At 44.7% G+C, this 20,448-nt stretch overlaps 1 long non-coding RNA gene across 1 annotated transcript in view; it reads right to left on the bottom strand.

Annotated features, from left to right (window-relative positions):
• Positions 1–6,341: 6,341 nt before the first annotated feature.
• LOC142774164 (uncharacterized) overlaps positions 6,342–20,448 on the bottom strand; it is a 34,185-nt gene continuing 20,078 nt past the window's right edge. Inside the window, exon 2 of the long non-coding RNA XR_012886344.1 lies at positions 6,342–6,680. This is a non-coding gene — a long non-coding RNA (uncharacterized LOC142774164). The remainder of the gene's footprint in view (positions 6,681–20,448) is intronic.

The raw sequence follows: 20,448 nt of genomic DNA, 5'->3' as shown, positions 1-20,448 counted from the left end.
TTACGGCCGGCCGTACGGTACGAGATGGAGAAAGTGAGAGCGAGGCCGTAGGTGACGGAGACGACGGCGAGACGAAAAAAAGACCGAGAGTGCACGCACCTGTCTCCGGGAGATAAGACCGACCGTGCAGTCGCTCATGTACTGTATATGGTCGGTCGGCGTGGCGATACAAGTAGGACGGAAGGTCCTATCAGCGACACAACATACAACGGAACACACTTACACCGCGTTGTACAATGTCGAGGAAAAAGGCGCGCCGCGCGCGCGTCCGTCGGTGGGCGGCGAACAAGAAAGAGCGGAGTTTCGAAGAGGAGAAGCGGGGACCCGGCCACCAAGCGAGTCCTCGAAATAACCGCCTAGACAGTCCACGTTATCCTCGTGCAACATCTTCCCGCTACGTTAGGCACTCCCCGAAGTGTGTTGCGCAGATAAGCCAACTCGCGGGGGCTGCCGGGTTTCTTAAAAAGACGCCGCTACACAGTGCAAGTGTTTTGTTAACTGCGCTTGATTGCATTCGGCTGCAGTGCGCGGGCTCAGTTAGTATGCGCAATTTAAGTAGAGGCGTTTCAGAGGTCACCTCTGTCTAGGGAAGGTGTCACGCACATCAAGGAAGTTATTAAAATGTGGTATTATTTAGTGTCGTTCATTCCTTCATGATGGTAATGGCCAACCCTGCCCTAACGAAGCCTTTTGCACAACGGAGTGAGGTCATGGAGGAAAGGGCAGAAGCGATGATGAGATAAGAACGTACGTGACACGTTTCTTGTCGTCTTACATACATTTCGCGACACCAGCGTCTGAAGGATAATTATACTGACATACCTCTCGGTTTATTTATTTATTTATTTATTTATTTATTTATTTATGTGCTTTGTGCCAAATCAGTGGCTTAACGTCCCAAATACTTGCGAAGAGACTATAAATACATCGTCATAGAGGATCTAACTGCCCTTCAAGCACGTAAAGATTTGAAACATGCAAGCCGTATGCTTACGGTACAAGAGTTTTTCTCAATGGTCCCTCGCTAAGACGCAACTTCCGCGAACAAAATGCGAGAACTCCTCAACGTATGAACGAAAACCGTTACCGAAAGCCGCTTTGTACAGCACACCGTAAAAAGGCGTCGTCCAAAGCAGTCAATAGCATCGAGAAAAGAAGGCTTGAGTATGAAAAGGGCCTCTTCTCTTTCATTTGAATAAAAAGACGTTGATAAGCGCATACCGATGCCTATGGTCAATCCCGTCTGCTTGCTCTAACGTCGTACTCGGTTCAGCGGTAAGGACTCTCTTTTGTACAGAACCACGAAGCCTTTCGATTTCATTAATACGTAATACCAGAGCAATACAAAAGAGGCAGGTTGCTGCAACGCTGCCACTTATCGTCGTCTCATCCTTTCAGAAAAAACTGTTGGCGCACTCAGCCGCGGACGGGCGATAGACTGCGTTCGTGAATGGCCTTGTCGACCATCTATTTTCTTTCTAAAAGACGTGTCGCAAATCGATATGTGGACTGATGGCGTGCACTGCGCGCGCTTTCACGTGCAGCGTTGCGAAAACGCCACGCAACTGGTACGCCCGTTGACACGTTATTTTATTTTATTATTTTATTTTGTTAATACTGTAAGCACAACAGCCAAGGCAGGAGTTAGGTTAACATAGCTGTTATAAACAAACGTGAAACAAAAGCTCACACGGTACGCTCAAGAAGTCATGAAGTATCAAAATAACAAAATTTTTAAAACAAGAAATAAATATAAATATATTGCATCCCACACAGGTCACCAATAAATAAAAAAGAAAAATAACGTGCTCGAATTCATCCCGTACACGTCACCAGAAAAAGAAAAGATAAAAACCGTATTTAAACTGATGTAGTGCATTAAACATATTCAACCAACAAGCAGCTTGCGACACGAGAATTGAAGGACAAACATGCGCAAAAGCAGTGCAGTTTCATTACAGATATTCTGACCAAGCTTTTTTGAAACTTTGCAAACAGCAACATTCGACTATGTATTGAGGTAACTGATTCCAGTCGTCAATGCTCTGAACCAAGATAGAATACTTGCATAAATCTATTCTGTGGCTAAGTGAATGACATGTTTTGAATGTTTTATTCTCAATGTGGTAAGTTTCTGTAGTCCGATCTATTCCATTGAGTTAACCCTGTAGGCTCCAACAAATATGTGAAAAAAAGAATATCAGTCGATTAAGTTGCATTTTTCGTTTCCCCGTCATTATCCAGGCTTCTGAAATATGAGTTGAAAAGGAACCGCAAGGATTCATTTCGTTTACGCTCACATTTTAGTGCATTTATTGTAGCGTATGGTTCCCATGGAAAAATAAACTGTGACAACAAGGAACCCTAATTATAATGAATAATGACCTGGGAAGTGCCACACGAAGTAGACAATGGAAGACCGAATGAATGGTTTCTGTTAAAAAAATCATTTTAATTAAGTACAGTTCTTGTTCAGGCGGCATTAGTTTTACCGCACAAAAAACGCAACAACACACACACACTCTCACGGGCACACCGATTCCAATTAAGCTAATGAGAAGGTGAGAGCGACAGTTTACTTTTTGTCGCTTAATGCGGCAAGGTGCGCTTGGGGTAATTAAGCGGCAGCCATTTTGTCCTTCCTCGTGAACTGCTGTATTTACACGGTCAGCGATACTGTAAAGACTGCGAACACGTATACACGGCGTTGCAGGACTATTTCAGGTCGCCGAAAAAGGAGCAAGAACAAGTGCGTGCGGCTGCTGCTTCAAACCTGCTGTAAGCTTGAACGTAACTAGGTAAAAAAAAATGAGACGTATTCGACCTATTGGTACCAAACATAAAGGAGGTGCGAAGCTGGGCAGTCTTTTTTTTTTTTTGTCCTCTTCAATTTTTCTTTCTTCCTCTTTTTATTTTTCTGTTTCTGTTTTCATTTCCTGTCTTTATTCTCTATATTTCTACTCACTTCTGTTTTTCTTCCTTTTTCATCCTTTTTTCTCCCTACTTCTATTTCTCGCTAGCTTACTCTTTCAGCTCTCTCATTTGTTCTGTGCTGTCGAGTTTCCCTAGCCACAATACTAACGTGCGCACTTAATATCATCACCTGTAGTTGCTCGAAGAAACAGCAGAAGAAGAGTTCTCACGGGAGCGACCGCGCACTCAACATGGTATACCGTTGCCTTTGCTATGTGTTCTTTCACCTACGTTAATAGCATTACCAAGCCGCTCGAAGAACACGAGGAAAAAAAACTTGACTTCGGCGCGAGCGCACGCTCAATATTCCCCAACTGGATGCATACAGTTTGGCCTGCGCTACGACTTTGCTACGACTTTCACAACATCTTACTTGGTTACCGAATCAGTAATAACTACAATTATTTCCGGCTCGTTTCGAATGTATCAGTAACAAGAACATAAAAAACGAACAGAAAGGGACTCAAAGAGACCGCGCCACCGATGAAAGCCGAGACTACGTCTGCCTTACGCAGCCGGGTGTTCAACTAATTGAGCCATATCGCGACCGCCACCCTCCTGTTGAAGCACGAGACACGAAATCCACAATTAAGATGAGGGTTCGGTCTGCCCTTTGTTTGCGTTTCTCATTCATCTACATCTCTTTCACTTCTTTCCTATTCTAAATTTCAATAAACAATACTTAATAAAGATTGAATGACTACCTTGTCTATATTCCAAAACACATCATACTTTCCAAAGGCGAATGTGATACTTTCCAGATATCTCTACCGTCGTTCGCTGTGTAGCCCACTTCCTGCTTTTTATTACCATTTTTAATTTTATTGTAAAGCGGTCAAGCCAACTTAAAGTTATCTGTGTTTTTTTACGCAATAGGCGAAGTTTTTTTTTTATTGATATGATAGATATGGAGATGTTGACGCACAATTATGGCGCCGGTTACTCCTTAGCTTTTGAGTGAAACTTGAACGCGTATCTTAAAGTAAAACATACAAAGCAGTGCATAGAAAATAGAACACTCGGGCACAGATATGCAATGACACACTTATACGAATATATCACAACAAAACTATAACGAAATGTTCGAAAGTCAACGAATGAAGTTTCTGATAGTGTCCCTCGTTAATATTCGATCCAATCAGCAAAAAACAGCAGAGCACACGTCTGGTCCTTATGAAGATGTATCCATTCGTGTGTACATAACAGTCGACACGTCATTCACTTCAGTGCACACATATAATGGGTGTCACGTGATACTGCACATAGTAAGTACATGTTTTATAAAAATGAAAGTTCGTCATTTCTTAGTACTTGTCAGCAATTCTGTTGTCTTGTAAAAAACGTGTTAATGCTTCTAAAGCTTGCACCAGTAAAACTCCAGTTGGCCATGAGTCCAGAAGTTTCTCCATGCTAAACGTTTTGCAGTCGAATGCCAACAGTTCTGGTTTAAGACAGCGTCTCGGCGTATCATGATGTGGACAGTCTATGAAAAGGTGACATACGTCTTCATCTATAAATCCACATTCGCATTCGGGAGTTTCAGCTCTGCCAATTCCGTGCAAAAAATGTTTTGTGTATGCGGTGCCTAGCCTCAATCGTTGAATTAGAGTTTCCATACTTCTATATAATGTCAGCGCAATTTTGAATTCAATAAATGGATCGATGTGATATAAATCACAGCTCTTTGCACTTTGGTCAAACCAAGCAGTTTTTCTCATTCTGAAAGTTGTAGTCTTTATAACACTACGCAATTCATTTTTCGAAATTGGTAAAATTTCGAAGTAAAGAAACTTCTTTGAATGGGAGAACTGTGGTCGCTGTGGATCTGCTGTAGATTTCTTCCAGTACGCTTGTATAGGCTTCGTCGATGCCCTGATCCCACAGTGCCTGCATATCTGCTGACATCTCGACCGAATCAAATGCCGTCTCGCAATCTATGAAGAATATGTAAAGGTTGATTGAACTTTAAAGTTCTTTCAATTCTATTAGCTATTATCAGGGTAAATAGCTCGTACACAACGGATAGTACACAAATCGGCTTGTAATTTTACAAGTCCTTGACGTCCCCTTTCTTATAGATTATGATGATGATGGCATCCTTCAGAGATTCTGGCACCCTCCCCATCAAGAGATACTTCGTATACAGGGTGGCCAGACAATCTCACGACCATCTTACAACAGGTGTGATGTTACCTTATTCTCACCAGCGGCTTTGCCTCTTTGCATTGCCTCTACAGGGATTTCTTTACTTCCCCTGCTGTTATTGGTGGCATGTCAGATTCCTCTGGGCTATTACGTCCTCTTACTATATCATCCTGATTGTCTCTACTGGACTCCAGGTTGTTTCGAGGCCTTAGCTAGGTGATGCAGGTCCTAGGTTCCTTCTAGGTTGCTGTATGGCTTTAGCTAAGTGATGCTACGTTGTGTCTACATCGATTCTCCACGCAGAATGGTTCGAGTGAAACCACAGACAGCCATAGACACGACACGAGCAACGTCGTCGTTGGCGAAGGCCTTCCATCGCTTCGAGGTCTTTTCTTGGAGCCGCCATTGCATTTCCCGTGCATTCTCGCGTTGTACGTACTCGGAGACTACGGATCACAACCCTTTCTTCAGCTAACTGTTGCCTTTTTCTTTCTAATTGTATAGCAGGACTTCCTCAATTTGCGTGGCGCATACCCATTTATGATGATGGCATTTTTGGGGTGACGGGGTGAACAAGGTACAATTTCATGAACAGTTCCGCTGTTGAAAATCACGACATGGTATTCAATCACGTTATCTTAAATTGTGCGGGATAAATTCTTAATGTAGAGTAGAAGGGGAGTGATTCGTGCTATAGGCTTTGTATACAATTCGAAAATGCACTCGTGTTTAGAAAACAATCCTTTCTTCAAATCGGATTGAAATGTCGGCGGCAGACGGCGAACTTCAAGCTCCAAAATCCATCGCCTTCAGAAAAAGAACATGAGAATCTTCTCCAATGAATTATAAGATGCCCGTACAAAGCATTTATGTATGAAGATATTGGAATAACATCATTGCCGAACCTCTTCGGTACACTTCTGATGATACGGTATCATGCATACCGCATAATAACGACTACTTTATAGAAACCTCGCCACCATAAATCCACTTATAAAAACATACGCTGCGCGAAGCAATCACACGTGGAACGTTTCCTGTACTGGTACAAACTATGGCCGCCAAATCCTGACGTACTTGATGCCACAGGCTCTTAGCTCTTCCGCTACTACGTTAAACTAAGCAATTAAAAAGTATAACTACGGAAGTTATAATCTACAAGTGCAACTTCTTCCCCCACCATGTCATATAAACGATAACTGATAAATGAAGCCAATAAGCCATTGTTATTTTCACGTGTTTTTTTATTTTCATTTATTTATTGTCCACTGCCGTTTTGCTTTGTATAGTATTGTAGCGGGGTGATGGCCCTTGTGAAGTCGTTAGAGGCTCTTTGCTAGAACCCAGTGGCTTCACATGTGTTGTATTTTTTTCTGTTGATGCTGAAACAAAGTTTCCCCACTGATCATTCATTCTTCTGTGCTTTTTCAACATTGTTCAAAGTCAGTCGCGTTTACAAAGGCGTACGACTGTTCATATATCTTCAAGTTGCGTCACCTAACGACCTACTCACGTAATTAAAGCCACTGTGGATGGCATTGACAAAGCCCAAAGTCACTCACCTATGAAGAAAAAGAGAAAAAAAAGAAAACAGTATTAGTATAGGGGTATACGAATAGTGAATTTTAGGACCGACTCAAATAGTGTGACACCGAATCCAGTACGAACAAGAATCGAATATCATTTCGAATGATATACGAATGGTAAAACAACCATTTTCGAAAACAGCCCTAGATATACAGAAGAATTTCTTTCAAATATTTTATTGACGTAATTCGCTTCACAAAGTGGGGCCATTGTCTTCCACTAAGTTTCAGCCACCGCAAATCGTTCACTTTTTAATGTCAAGTTGAAGACGGCTGTAATAGCGCTGAATCATAAATATATGATTATGATAGTGGATTAGACATTCATTTTCAGACACTATAATTTTAAGCTTCGGTAACATTTCGATAGCAATTCAATAGCAATTCGGTAGCTGCGGTAGCAATTCAATATTCCAAACTACAAAAGACAAAAACGTTTTTTTTTTTTTTTTTGCGTAGGTAGGCAAACAAATGTGGAAATCATTCAGACTCACTGATGAAACATACTTTGCCTTTAGTACTCGATCAGACTCACCGAGACTATGGCTAATCAAAGTTTTTCTCAGTCGTACTTACTCGGAACCAAACGCTTAAGATAATTACTCGCCCGGACTCGGACTCAAAGTTATGGCCCGATATGAGTGTGAGCGAGTCCGAGTGATTGATATGTAGGGTTTAACGCCCCAAAACCACCATATGCTTATGAGAGACGCCGTAGTGCACGCTTTAGCAATTTCGACCAACTGGGGTTCTTTCACGTGCACCCAAATCTGAGCTCACTGGCCTACAGCATTTTCGCCTCCATCGAAATGCAGCCGGGATTCAATCCCGCGACCTGCTGGTCAGCTGCCGAGTACCTTAGCCACTAGGCCACCGCGGCGGGGCTGAGTCCGAGTAAGTCCAGGTGAGTTGACTCATGAATAAGATCGCCGACCTACGCTTTTTTTGCTTATTACTGTTGGTGCCGATTATTCGAAAAGTATTCGGAAGATATTCGTATTTCGCATATGCAGCATTCGACTCAAGCATCTAATCTAATAAAACGCTATTCGATCTGTTATTCGAAATTCTCGAATATTCACACACGCCCATTCTGGCGAACACGAGACGTTTTGCCAAACGCCGGTGGACGGCTGAGACGCCACAATTGATCGCCTTTGGCTCTTTCCCAAGCTTGGTTGCACAAGCTGTCTGTCTGAATGACAGCGTTACACCGTCTGTCGACTGCTTCGGGAGCCTGACTGGTGTAGCGGTGTATAGAGAGCGAGGCGACACAATCTTGATGCGCTACAACGAGCCAATTTCTTCGCTATAACGCCTCAACAACTTTTCTTGACAGCATTGTCGAGTCTACAGGCCCAAAGTACATGCCTACTATCACGCTGAAAATTAGTGTCTACGGATAATTTTCTCATTTGCCTCGCTGAAATAAGTGCTGCCTTGTAGGGTGATGTTTCAGGTAAAATACAATTGTTCTTCAATTCGCAAGAATGCCTTCCTTTTCTTTCCATTACTAGGATAGCGCTAACTTTTCAGCACGCCCACTTTCTAAGTAAAATGGCGTCTATGACGTCAGTGTGCGGCCGAAAATGCGCCGTTTAGTTCTCCAGGAGAAATGTACTCGTAATAGGACACTACAATGTTCACTGAACTCTCAAAATCTTTCACCCATTGACATTTGCCGCGTATATAATTCTCTAAATGCGCCAACTATGCGAGCTAGTAGAACCAAAATCAGCCGCGAGGCACCGTACTTTTGAGGAGCCATACGAATATGCGGAAGCTCCGCCTCCGTGGTTCTCGCTCCAATGTCAAGGTTAGCTATCGCCGAGTTATTAAAAATGTTCCGCGAGCAAGTCTACTGCCTCCTTCGGGTCGGTGGCTGCACCGTGAACACCACAAGAGACTCAAAAAGAGTACAAATGTACAGCTGTGCACACGTATTTGTACACTTTCAGATTTATTAAAAGTTAAATGCCACGACTGTTGTGCATCACGCCTGCCATATTTGTCACTGAGCAGGCTACGCGTTCTGGCGGGAAGTATCGAGGCACAGGGCCTTATTGATAATAACCTCTTTAGGCGCGAACTATGACACACTGTCTACGAATGTGTCAAGTTCACAGAGCATATTTCGAAGTCACACAATATTCCAAGAAAAGAAATGGAGCAATTCGTTGTTTCGTGTAAGTTCAAACACGCAATCATAATTAGCATGTATTCTGCAGTCAGTCAGATACCATTTTTACATTGATAAAATGAAATCATAGGCTCCAAATGTAAGCGCCATTAGGTTTTGGTTGCATTCATTTCGAAAAAAGAAAAGCGTCCCTTTTGAGGTGGGTTCTGGAACGCGCCCACATTCATGGAGTTCCGATCACAATGTGGCGATTTTTTTTCTAATTTATTTTATATCTCTCTATCTCTATCCTCTTTCCGACCCTTTTCCCCACCCCCGTACAGTGTAGCAAACCAGTTCTAGGTTAACCTCCCTGTCTCTTCCTTTTATTTCTTTCTTTCTCTCTCTGGAACGCGCCAAGTCAAACGACCTGTCTAACATCGTAGTCTCTTCACCAAAGAAATCAGCTGCGGTCATACGCGCCCCACTGGCAATCAGTCAGAACACACTGACTGTGAGGAAGGTTCTCTTTATCTAATGAGCGATAAATATTGCTCGCCTTTGGCTACATGTGGACACAACTGCAGCACAAACAAGTTGCGTACACAAACGTATACCAACCACCACTGCAAAGGATACATCTATAGGGCTTTACGTCTCAAAAGCACGATGTGAATATAAGAGACGCCATAGTGGAATACTCCGAAAATTTCGACCGTCTCGTGCTTTTTAACACACGCTTACACCGCAAAGTGCACGGGCCTCTGCTATTTCGCCTCCTCCGAAATGCCGCGGCTAGCTAGGATCGAACCCGTGACCTTCGGGTCAGCAGCCGAGCAACACTGATCGTGGCGCTGTGGCAGAAGACGCAGGGCGATTACTCCGCTCTTCACTTGGAATTTCCCTCGGCCAGCCTGCGCAAGCCCGTTCGCAAAATTACTGCCACCCACCGTTATGGTTCCACGGCTGAATTGCGCTGTTAAGTGCGACTTCATAGGTTCAATTCTCGGCCACTGTGACGGCGTCTTTATGGTACTAAAGTGCAAGAAAACGTATGTGTACTTAGATTCAGGTGCGCGTTACAGGACTTCACGTGGTTAAAAAAAAATCAGGACCCGTCACTACGGTATGGCTCGTAACGACATCGTTCTTTTACCATGTAGTACATCAAAATTTATTAGTACATCATTGAGGCATAACGTTATTGTGAACCGAATTGTTGGGCCAAACAATACAGCAATAGGTGTATTAATAATAATAATAATAATAATAATAATAATAATAATAATAATAATAATAATAATAATAATAATACAACTTTTTCTTTCTATCAACGATGAAGGAGACTGCGAGTAAACAGAGGCCCGCGGCCACCTCTACATATATAACGCAGGTAACGATAGCCCACATGTTCAGAAAAAAAAATAAAATAAAATCACACTGAAGACATATATTCAGAACACAAAATGCCAGAAAAACAATTATTACACTTTCATAAAAAAAGTTGTCACATGAACACCAAAATTAAGAAAGAAAGACATTACTCTCGCTTACTGCGTGAGCATGGTTTGAAGAAATGCTCGCGCAGTGTTCGTGCTGAAGTTATTTGTAAATTAATGTCTATCTTATGAAATGAAGTCAGAGGGAGGTAATGTGTAGGAAAATAGTACGTTATTGAAGCATGACGTTACCGTTAGCTACTTGTTGGGCCTGACATTAGAGCAGACAGTATAAAAAGGACAGCTCTTAGCATGCAAATTTTTCGACCACATACGTCACGGAGCGTCGCGCTGAATCGCCGATGACGCACGCTAACACCTGCGGTATGCCCACGCACCCTTTCTTGCGGAACGTGTCTTTAATTCGAGCCGCGGCGATCGAAACAAGCAGGAACATTGTCTCGGAGCGTCATCAGCGACCTCACACGGAGTCGCCCGCTTCCGATCTAAGCGGTCGCTAATTGCCACCGCTACGCGCGCGGTGGGCGCCCCAATTAGGCTGATACGGCGGCGGGACGCCAGCCTTCTTCAGCCGTCTTGTCGATCGGCGGCGAATGAATTCCAGAGCGCGCCTCTAAATACGGGCCCGCATTAAGCGACGCCTGCCAAGGACATCCCAGGGACGCGCGCCGGCCCATTCGGCCGCTGCTTCGAGGAGAAATGTCCACGACAGCACCATCCGAGGAACCACTTTGACGCAGCCAACGTGTGCGTCAAAGTGGTTGGCTTAATCGCTGCGAAACGTATCTTTCTTTAAGGACGTAAAAAAAACTACATTTATAGACACCACACCAACAAGCCCGTCGATCAAACAGCTGGGGAGGGGCGTAGCATGTAGAGAAGGGTACGCTTACGTCGAAGTTGGGGAGAGGCGACGCATGCGGTGTTTGGGGGGGAATTTCTTCTATGGGGCACTATGGTAGTGCCGAGTCTGAAGCCAGGCATGAAGGGAAGGGTGTTTCCAAACGTCATCGAAAAACTGCGTCGGAATGCAGCTTAAGGTGGTGCTTCTGCTTTTGTGCATGTTCGGTCTCAGTTCCCTGCGGCATGTTCTGTTCCACTAACGTCGTCGGCCATGTGTTGGGTTAACAGTCGCATGTTTCACTATTGGAGGACAGGTGGCGAGTACTGGGATGCACCTACAGTGTGGCACGTAGCCGTTTCTATGATGGACCGAGAAAACGTGACGCACCGCGACGACAGGACAATAAAGTGATTCATTTATTTATTTATTTATTTATTTATTTATTTATTTATTTATTTATTTATTTATTGTTTCAGGGCTGTTTCAGGGCAAGATGGACGCTAAGAGACACGCCGTTGTGCTAAACCTACATTGTGACACAAAGACAATTCACGTATTACCCTCGGTACATGGCCTCGCAAGGAAAAGAAGCTGCGTGACTATTCGATCAGTCAATCTTCGGTAATCTCTGTTAACATAGTTCTTTCGTAGCACTGCAGAGAAGGTTGTGAAGGCTTTTGCAATATGCCATCCATACACGCTGCGATCAAACCAGATTCTTTTTACCGAGCGAAAGACAAGCAGCTGGACGACTACTTAATTTACGCGACAATTATGGTGGCTCATGTCCCAGGGTATTCCAGTGCTGAGCACAAGGTAAAAGGTACGACTATGTTAGATGCGGTGGCTGGACTGCCATCGAGGTGGACCGTAATAATGCTTATATGCCTTCGCCTAAATAGTATTTGATACTTCACCCACTCACTCGCTCGCTCGCTCATTTACTGTCAATCAGTGAATATAAGTCACTCAATATTATTCGCTACGTAGACCAGATAAGTGTTTGTATAAGAATCTGATGTTTGTCTTTAGACGTGTCCCCTAGGACAATTTCATTAGTGTTCTAAATAAACCATTACAGAGAGAAATAAAAAAGGAAGAGACCCGCGATCGCATGCGCTCCCTCGGCCAGACCCTATACACAACCCACATTTCGTTTCAAGACAAGACACGTGGCTCGCGGCGGCTCCGAATGTTGGGTGACACCCTCTCCCCTCACCAGGGGTGTACCGTCGTGCCCTCCGAGGTCGCGCTGCGCCCCGCTAGACAGGCTGAAACGAATGCGTCCACCGAGAGCTTCGTAATCAGCCTCCCATCCAATTAAAACTGCATTCGAAAAGGCGGCAGGCGATGTCGAGATTCTTCCGAGTTGCCGACTGTTGCACAAGAATAATACGGGTGCGAGAGAGAGAGAGAGGGGGGGGGAATAGTTAAAAAAGAAACACTTCAGGCAGCTTTGCATTAGGAGTGACAAGCCTGTAGAAAGTGCAGAACTGGGCAGCCTGCTTCGGTTGTCTAGGACTTACTCGTCATTTCATCCTCTGTCTTTTTCTGTTCTCGTTTCCAGTTTATTCTGTCTTTTCCGCTCCATTTCTTTTTCTTCCTAGTATCCCCTGTTCTTAATATTTATATATTTCTCCTATTACTCCCTTTTTTCCTCTCCATATTCCTCACTTAAATGTTATTTCAATTTTTACACGTTGTTTGTGATGTGTTTCCCTAGCCATGTGTCCGCACTCTGAAACATCAAGGCGCTGGAAGAACAAGTGAAAAAAGACGCGTTAAATTCATCATCAATGCACTCGAACAACAAGAGAAACAAGGCTTCTCTCCGGCACGAGCGCGCGCTAAATTCGCTCACAGCTGCCTACGCTCTGTGCAGTTCTGACTCCGTTACGCCAGGCGACGACGACAGTATACGATAGCCTGTCCCCGTAAAGTGCTCCGCCTTAGAAATAAATGAATAAATAAATAAATAAATAAATAAATAAATAAATAAATAAATAAATACAACACAGTTTGGCCGCTGGGGCGATGCGGTGAACGCGATAGAAGAGCAATATCACACGAAGCACTGCAAGCATCTCGTTACTTGCTGCGCACCGCTGAAGCACAAAGAAGGACCCTCGAAAAAGACGCACAGGTATACACAAAATAAGCCTTAGCTAACAATGGGTCACTGGTTATAATCTCCGGCAGGGTTCTGCGGAATGTTTTCTCACGATTTATTTCTTTTATACTTTCTCATGTATAGACATACATATACATATCTGGGACATGACAGTGACGGCAGAAAACCACCGAGAGTGCCCATATAATTGCTATCGCAATAATAAAAAGCAGGCAGAATCGTTTCATTCTTTCTCTTATTCTGGCGCCGCGACAATCGATCGCCATTTAGAAGCTCCTTTCGTAAGATAGCGGGTGGTTGTTGCAAAATACTTCGTGAACGGGTAATGGCCAAACACAGAGGCCGACGGGAGAAATATAGCACAACACGAGGACGTTCAAAGCTGACCCGTTCGATACGCCCCCAGAATCGCAAGCTCACAACTCGAATGGGCCTTGAAGGCTCGGTTGCAACAGCGTCGAAACCCCCCCCCCCCCTCCCACTTGCACGGACCCTCGACGTGGCAACAGGCAAGAAAACAATGGGGCGACGTGTTTCACTTGGCTTAGTAGCAATGGAAGAAGCGCAGATCTAAGGGCATGTTCATTTTTAATTTAATCACACCAATGATTAGAAGACAACCGTTTCTGTACATTATATGTATATATATATAATCTGTGTACTGTTGCTGTATACTTACTTAGTTACAGCTAAGAATACAACTCCAGATATTTTATACAAATGCGTCAAATGAATAAAACTTTCCTCTCCTGTTGCTGTTGCCGGTGACTTCTTCGGCAGAAGTATGCAAAAAACTGCTCGTGAAACTCTAGAAGCAAGTTTTATCGAAAAAAAAAAACAGGTGAGGGAATGTCATAGCGATACCTACATTGCGCCGTATTATGCCGAAATTCAGCTTCTTTCGAGCCTTGTTTTTCTTTTTCTTTTAATCTACCTTGGTTGTTGTGACGGTCAGCTGGTTGAGATATGAACCTGTTGACCTGCCTTCAATGAAATTGGTTGTTAGTGTGCATCAGTAATCATCTATTAATTACTGTGTAGTAGAAGTGCTCACATATAAATACTTGTTCACTTTGATGGTAAAAATTAGTCCGCGCACTCATTACTAGTAATGTCGTAGCTTTATGCGAAAAAAAAACGACTCTCCTGCCCGATTCGGTCAAATATTTTAATGGAAAAAAAAACTGGCCCTACGTTTCAAGGCCAATTCGGTCTTTTCTTAAGAGGGTGGGTGTCTGGCCGGCTCCGAAGCTACCGACTTTTCCTCTTCGGAACCGGCCAGACAGTCACCCTCAAGAATAGACCGAACGGGTACCGAAACATATAGGGCCAGTTTTTTATTGTAATATATTAAGCATTACACTAATCGTGAATGGGGAGTGTTTATTCATATAAATTTTTTACACAACCAAACAGATCTCCGTGAGATATGTTCACCTTTGTGTCGCATATTTTTAATGTAAAGCTCCAGAATTAATGAAACCACAAGACGTCAACCCTGCAACTCGTTGCAGCCTTCAAGTAACGGTGAACCCGAAGCTATCAATGCCATCAGGTTTAGAAACGCACCAACAAGCTTTTCAAGTGCAATGCGTAACGGCTTTTCAGATTATTTCTTTTTACTTTTTTACTTCTTTTTACTGATTTTTGTTTGTTTGTTTGTGTGTTTGTTTTCGTACGCTGTTGTGAAGCAGCGGTTATGGTGCTCAGCTGCTTATTCAAAGGTCGCGAAGGAGCAGGTGATTCAAACCACATTCAGTGTTCAACACTAACAGAAGGTTAAAGCTGCTGAAGCAACAATTTTTGTTGATATTATGCCATGTATACCGAATGGATATCAGAAAGGGACGCCAAGCACTATTGCTTCGAAGAAAAGGCCGCGCTAAAGATATTACAGCTGCAGAGAGCCTTGAAACGGACAACAGCGTTTGCGCAGAATTCCATTGGAAAACCGGAGAAAGGGCAGCACGCCCGCTTTAGAGAGCGTTCAGTGCGTGTCAGATGCGATTCCTGGCGTATACGCTGGAAGGTAACGGCGACCATCAACTACGAAAACGGTGCCGAATGAAGGAGACAGAACGCGAAGCCTTGATGCGTGTTTCTAATTTAACTGACAATATTCCAAGCATACTCAACTGATATAAAGATACAGCCACGTTAAACAAAATAAAAAATAAACAAAGACGCAATTTCGATTCAGTCAAACCCAAATCGTCTGCGTGGCAAATTGGCATTCGACCACAGAGCCACGTCCCTGCTTGAAATGTACTCTAACAAGAAAAAACAAACAACAAAAAGACGCAATATGCAAGTCATTTGGCGAAAGAAGTCTTCTTAGCGTATCTAATATTGCGTGGCGGAATTCTAGAACAACACCAGACGTATAAACATGAGAACTGCGCAACGAGTGGGTTGCTTAAAGCTGTCCACTTTTTACAAAGTGTACAGCTGCGAATGTGTAAGTAGTGGTTACTTCTTCGATGAGCAAACGTAAAAATAATGATGTAGAGCGCACTTATTCAGTAGACATTCAAGGATAGTTTGAAACGACCAACGTTTCGCAGCCGAATGTTCTTTTTCTCACGGAACGGTTGAAGCCCGACCACACTGTCACATCCTACTCTTGAAGGCGAAGCTCGAGTGTCCTCGAAGTTCTTTTAGGCAACACTGCTCGGCAAAGCTACGACCTGCCGGTTCGTCAACGTTTGTCGGAGACCGTAGCATCGTTACGACCTTATTCTCACGCGCTGTTCAGTCGAGCGCTCTTCGCTTGCGAGCTGGGCAGGGAGAGATCTCAATGTCTCCTCCGTTGTCTGTCCATCAAGCGAGACGGCGGCCGACTTGTTTGTCAACAGTGCGCTCAACCGTTTCGAGCCAGCCGCGGCACGCTGTGCCGGGCAGCCGGGGGCGAGAATCACTAACACGGTCACCGCGATGGTGCTTAGCTGAGCGCAAGAAGCGACAGGACAATTTTCAAACTTGCAATCTCTTGTGGTCCGGAAAGATGCCTCCCCATGAAAGAGGCTTAGCGGGTTGTAGGATCGCTTTTCCGCTATGCCAAGTCACATCGGCCCTAAAAGCGTGCAGTTGTGCTCAACGAAGTTATCATTTGAAAGAAATGATAGCTGTGGGAATGACACACACACACACACACACACACACACACACACACACACACACACACACACACACACACACACACACACACACGTACACACACTTCAAAAAAGAAAATTAAGCAATCTGGTGTATTGTGTCACTTTATGTACTTAGTTGGAATTAGCATGTAAATATTTTATTGCAGTCAGTCATGTTTCATTTTGGCATAAAGAAAACAAGGTTATACTCTAAACGTGTGCGGTTTTTGGTCACATTCATCACGAGAATAGAAAAGCAATACTTTTAACATTGGTTATGAAAGGCGGCACGTCGAACAACCCGTCCAACATCCAACATCATAGTGCGCCCAGCAAGGTGACCAGCCGCAGTTACAAACAGCACTCTTAGGTTAAGTGGAGACATGCTGACTCCGCAGAATTCGTCTAATGAACAACGTGTCTTGCTCTCTTTCGGCCACAAGTTGACGCATCTATACCAAGAGACAACTTTTCTAGGCAACACTGTGGATGCTACAGAACCGAAGTGCATGCCATGCAATCATATAAAGAAATAGTACTTAAGTTTACTGATAATTTTCTCAATCTGTCTTTCTGAAACAAACCGTGCTTTATTTATCATGATGCAAATAGTCGTTTGTAAAATACAGTCATTGTTCACTTTGCGAGAATGCCTTTCCATTTCTTTCTATTTCTTAGACAGCACCAGCTTTACAACACGCCCGTTTTCTAAAGTAAAGGTGGCGTCCATAACATTGTAGGTCAGTGTGCAGCCGCAAATGCGCTGTTTAAGTTCCCTAAGAAAAATATTGTTACGGGGTCAGTGCTCGTTATATTGCACCAAAGGGTACGTTGAACAATCGAAATGCTTCTCCCATTAACATTTTTGTGTATATAATTTTCTAAACGCGATAAAAATCAGTCGGTAGCTGCCGTACTACTTGCGAAGGAACAAGAATGTGCCGATTCTCCAGCTCCACAGCCTTCGCTCCAATGTCAAGATGAGGTGTCGCCGAGTATACGATAAACAAGTTGCGTTCAGAAACGTAGCCACCACCACTGATGGGAGCACAGTGTGCTTAAGGAAGTTACAAGAGCCCCTCGGTCGGCTGGCATACGCCAGCATATAAGCACAGCTGAGGAGCTTTGCAGACCATGCGTGTCGGCGTCAGACAACGGGGCGGAACCAATATTCAGTCGAGTCAAGGTCGATATCTAGCCAGTTGCGCAAGAAACACTGCGCGTTTGTTTCAATGCCAGCGACAAGACGAGAGCTATAGACTCACTCTCGTACACTATGATCGGCAACTACAACAGGTGTGTTACCTTCGACAGCAACAGCTAGTGCTTCAGCTCCCGACCACAGCTATTGCATTCTTCTAGACGTATACGACCCGCAACGGTGGTCTAGTGGCCAAGGCACTCGTCTGCTACCCCGCAGGTCACGTGATCAAATCCCGGCCGCGGCGGCCGTATTTTCGATGGATTGATTGATTGATATGTGGGGTTTAACGTCCCAAAACCACCATATGATTATGAGAGACGCCGTAGTGGAGGGCTCCGGAAATTTCAACCACCTGGGGTTCTTTAAAGTGCACCCAAATCTGAGTACACGGGCGTACAACATTTCCGCCTCCATCGGAAATGCAGCCGCCGCAGCCGAATTTGAACCCGCGACCTGCGGGTCAGCAGCCGAGTACCTTAGCCACTAGACCACCGCGGCGGGGCGTATTTTCGATGGAGGCGAAAATGCTTGAGGCACGTGTGCTTAGATTGAAATGCACGCAATATAAACCCAGGTGGTCGAAATTTTTGGAGTCCTCCACTACAGCGCCTCTCATAATTATATCGTGGTTTTGAGACGTTAAAATCTAACAATTATTATTATATTCTGAACGTATGTACAGTACGCACGGATTGAAGCAAGACAATTTAGGGCTAAGAATACTTAGCCGTAATTGTCCCCAATACAGCAATTGATCGCAAACGTCACAAAAAATGTAAACATTCACAGCTGCTGTGAACGTTTACATTCACAGAAGCTGTGAATGTACACATACAGGCTGTCGCAGTATGAAAAAAAAAACGTTCTAGATAGCGTAATGATCGGCGCTTGTTACTTTTGATTCGAGAGGCAAATTTTAAAAATGATGGCGATTTCACGTACTAGCACGTGCGCTTCCATCTGTCACAGAACGAGCGCTAAAAATGGGCGCGCCGCCAAATTCTTGCGGTAACGCGCGGAAGAGACGCCAGGAGGTCAAAAGAAAAAAGAAAACAAACATCCAAGGCTCCCCGTGCGCGCGCACTCCCCTTGGAAGCGTGGCTTCGCCGACGAACCTCCTCACCCCACATCGGCGGCCGAGATAGCCCGCGAAAGTTCTAGCACGAAAGGGGCGTGGTCATACCGAGTTGAGTCATCGGCCGCGGAGGGCATTCCAACCGTCTCGCCCTGTTCCCAGCCTTCGCTGCGTATCGCGCCGACGAAATAGAGAGTTTTAGTACTGCGTACGCTGCGTACGTGGCGGCGTTGCGTACGCAAGGACGCCACGTTCTGCGTAGTGCGCATGCGCAGACCGCGACGCGCACGTATCGCGTTACGTACGCAGCAGCTACGTACCCACGCATGAGATGCGTGCGTGCGTACGTATGAGGTGATCGCGCCGCTCTCGAACAAGTTCGCGACAGCGCGAGACTTCGTTTTGCAAAATGGCGGCATCGAAGGCAAGCACCGACCAGCTCTGTTGCTTAAAATATGGCCATAATCTGGCTGTAACACTTGGATTGGCTCACATTGGCTGTCAACAACACGTACTTCTATTTTGATATAACAGATGACGCAACACGCTTCACGCTCGTTACGTACGCGGGTACTACGGCGTACTAAAAGCCGATTAGTGGCAAACGACGCCACAAAACGCAAGGCGCTTGCGTGATGCGTACGTAGCACCATTCCGCAGTACTAAAACTCTCTAATGACGAGAACCTTCTGGAATGTCGCGCGCAAGGTATTTAACCGAGCAGCCGAGATGAGAGATCAGGAGAAGACGGAAGTTTGCGCCAGAGCGCGTAGGGATTCCGCCGTGTAGTCGGCGAAGGTTTTGCCCGTAGAGACAATGCAGGAGAAGAAGATGATTTCCACCTGAGGGGTGAAGACTCGAGCTACAGGCAAGAGTGTGTGTTTACCGCTATCGAGCGAAGACGCGTGGCAACAGCTGCGTGTGTGAAGCCGACGTGTTCGGGTGAAGAAGTTTGAAGCTTGGAGAGTGGCCTATTGAAGACGTGAGGTTTCCTGGAAGAGAAACTTCGGCGAGGTTTCCTGGAAGAGAAACTTTGGGGGCTGCGGAACGACAACAACGCTGGACTTTGAGTGAGTGATTCTCGGAAGAGTATCCTCTAGACTTTGGTTCCAAGAACTTTGGACTGAATAGGTTTTCTATCTCTTTAGTCTTTCAGTGTCTTGGTTGTTCAATGCATGCGACTGCATTGTAGTGCGTATTGTTGTCTGTGTCCGTTGTTTCAAGTGTGGCTGATTGTACTGTGTAGTACGTTGTTTGATTGGTGACATATTGTATGCAACTATTGTGGAGTGTGCATTCTTGTGTATTGTTTTCGATCTGAAATTATTGAGAATATAATTTTGTTTGTTTATCAACTCTCGGCTCTGACTTGTTCTTTGGGCCACAGCCAGCGTCCGCTGGCGCGCCAAAAAAGACCACTTCTAAATTGTCCACGCTTTCGTGGTGCGGTTCGGGGGGTCGATACTTCGGCCCTTGGAATTAGCCCGGCGATCACCTCCCTGATTAACGGGACCGGTGTGACACCATCATGCCACCATACTTCATTCATGCCAGCGTCATCCAGCTTGTTCACGAAGCCATCCACAAAAACATGCTTTGCGTCACCACGATCGCCCAGCATTTCCCACTGTCACCATCATTGGCTCACCACCTCAATCTGTCACCATTTTTTCCATTCTTGCCATCATAGGCCTTTATGACCAGCACATACACTATTCAGCACATACACTAACTTTAGGCAGCTTCGCATCAGGCGTGCCAAGTCTGGAGGAAG

Source organism: Rhipicephalus microplus, chromosome 10, assembly GCF_043290135.1.
Source record: "Rhipicephalus microplus isolate Deutch F79 chromosome 10, USDA_Rmic, whole genome shotgun sequence".
Classification (NCBI taxonomy): domain Eukaryota; kingdom Metazoa; phylum Arthropoda; class Arachnida; order Ixodida; family Ixodidae; genus Rhipicephalus; species Rhipicephalus microplus.
The sequence above is the reverse complement of the archived record's forward strand: the minus strand, read 5'-3'. Positions and strand labels throughout refer to the sequence as shown.